This window comes from Symphalangus syndactylus, chromosome 2 (assembly GCF_028878055.3).
Source record: "Symphalangus syndactylus isolate Jambi chromosome 2, NHGRI_mSymSyn1-v2.1_pri, whole genome shotgun sequence".
In the NCBI taxonomy this organism is placed as follows: Eukaryota; Metazoa; Chordata; class Mammalia; order Primates; family Hylobatidae; genus Symphalangus; species Symphalangus syndactylus.
This window is the reverse complement of record NC_072424.2, coordinates 72,214,802-72,217,253: the sequence shown is the minus strand read 5'-3', so window position 1 is coordinate 72,217,253 and position 2,452 is coordinate 72,214,802. Positions and strand designations below refer to the sequence as shown.

The following is a 2,452-nucleotide window of genomic DNA, read 5'->3' as shown; positions in this document are numbered from 1 at the left end:
CACGGCGCCCAGTCCCATCGACCACCCAAGGGCTGAGGAGTGCGAGCGCACAGCGCGGGACTGGCAGGCAGCTCCACCTGCAGCCCCGGTGCGGATCCACTGGGTGAAGCCAGCTGGGCTCCTGAGTCTGGTGGAGATGTGGAGAACCTTTATGTCTAGCTCAGGGATTGCAAACATACCAATCAGCACCCCCCGTCTAGCTCGAGGTTTGTGGATGCACCAATCGACCCTGTGTCTGGCTGCTCTGGTGGGGCCTTGGAGAACCTTTGTGTCCACACTCTGTATCTAACTGATCTGATGGGGACGTGGAGGACTTTTATGTCTAGCTCAGGGATGGTAAACGCACCAATCAGCGCCCTGTCAAAACAGACCACTGGGCTCTACCAATCAGCAGGAAATGGTTGGGGCCAGATAAGAGAATAAAAGCAGGCTGCCCCAACCAGCAGTGGCAACCCGCTAGGGTCCCCTTACACACGGTGGAAGCTTTGTTCTTTTGCTGTTTGCAATAAATCTTGTTACTGCTCACTCTTTGGGTCAATGCTGCTTTTATGAGCTGTAACACTCACCGCGAAGGTCTGCAGCTTCACTCCTGAAGCCAGCGAGACCACGAGCCCACCGGGAGGAACGAACAACTCCAGACGTGCCACCTTAAGAGCTGTAACACTCACGGCGAAGGTCTGCAGCTTCACTCCTGAGCCAGCGAGACCACGAACCCCCCAGAAGGAAGAAACTCCGAACACATCTGAACATCAGAAGGAACGAACAACTCCAGACGCACCACCTTAAGAGCTGTAACACTCACCGCGAGGGTCCACGGCTTCATTCTTGAAGTCAGTGAGACCAAGACCCCACCAATTCCGGACACACCAGGGCCGCATTCCCGGGGTCCGCCTCACATCAAGTAACCGCCACGCCTGACACTACCAATGGCTAGGCCCGGGGCGCCATCCACTCCTGGAGGCACCCCGTCAGGCATGGCCACTGGCTGTGTAAGAGGAAACTCTGGGCCTGCCTAAGCACCAGCGCCACAGGGGAGCTGGCAGCAAAGGTGCCCCTGCCCCGGATGCAGGCCAGGTCCCAGAGAGAAACTGGGGCCCTGCCCCAGGCTGGGGGGAGATGTGGCTGGTGCTGCACACTCCACGGAACAGGCAGAAGCCTGGAACCAGTGGAAGCCCCACCCTTTCTGAGTTGGTCGGGTGGGAGCTTCTTGGGTGCAGCAACAAATGCCCTGCCATGGGTCTGGACCCGGGTTTCTCTGCAGTCTGCGCCTTCAGGGGCACTGGAAGGACCCCCCCATCCCCGACCCCTAGTCTCACAGGCTCAGGAGTGTCAGCTACTGTCGCGTGGCCATTCTCCATTCCCAACACACCCTCCAGTGTCAGAGCAGGGTTGGGGCCGAACCTGGATGTCTTCACCGCCTGGCCAGGTGGGTGGATGCTTGAGGCAGTGCTGACATGCCAGCCCCCTCCCACCTCAGCCCCTCTGGATTTTGGGCACCAACAAGCTCGGGTTGGGGGGAAGGAGAAGTGGGTGCTGAGGGCTGCTAGGTACTGGCTTGCAGTTGCCCCATAGTGTGAGCAGCCTGGGCACCATGGACAGTGGCAGGAGTCAGAGGGCCTCTGGGTGGAAGGGGGTGGGTCCCCAGTGAGGCCCCACCTTCAGGCAAGGGAGGGCCTGAAGGCTGGGGGCTGGACTGCCAGTCCCACAGACCAGAGTGGGGACTTGGGGTGGCTTTTCTGATCAGCCTATGGCCGCCCATGGACATATTGGCGTGTACTTCCACCCCACAGAGACCCATGAAATCCGGGGTCTCAGAACAGAGTAGAGGGCAGAGAAAGCACAGGATGACCAGCTGCAGATAGGGGCTACCTTCTCTTCTGAGAGCTGCAGAGACAAAGGAGGCCCCACTCTAGGGCCTCCTCTCTGCCGAGAGTTGAAGACGAATGACCAGCTGCAGAGAGGATCTACACTCCGGACTGAACACTTGTTGGGATGACCTGCCTGCAGAGAGGAGCTCCCTCTCTGCAAGGAGCTGAACACCTGTCAGGACACCCTGACTACAGAGAGGAGCTACCCACTGCGGGTCTTCTCTGAGCTGTTCAGTTGCTCAATAAAGCTCCTCTTCATTTTGCTCACCCTCCACTTGTCTGCATACCTCATTCTTCCTGATTCCAGGACAAGAGCTCAGGACCCATTGAATGGCAAGGCTAAAGAGCTGTAACACAAATGGGGCTGAAATATGTCCCTTCCTTTCCACATTGTGGGCAAATAGAAGGAGTGAAGAGCTGTGGCCCTTCAGGGATCCCAGACCTGGGAGCCCTCCTAGCCAGGGCTGTGACTCCCTGTTTGGGGCCCTGCCCTTCCTGGCATCTCCAAGCTTCTGGGCACCACCACATTCCCCGGTGCCAGTAGGGGAACCTGCTTGCAGTGCGCCCAGTTGAGCTGCAGCCTC

General features: G+C 58.5%; 1 long non-coding RNA gene across 1 annotated transcript; it reads left to right on the top strand.

Moving 5' to 3' along the window:
• The first annotated feature begins 460 nt into the window (after positions 1-460).
• LOC134735823 (uncharacterized) lies at positions 461-2,135 on the top strand. Its single transcript, XR_010119353.1, has 2 exons — positions 461-809; positions 1,791-2,135. It is a non-coding gene; the product is annotated as an uncharacterized lncRNA (long non-coding RNA).
• Positions 2,136-2,452: the final 317 nt, after the last annotated feature.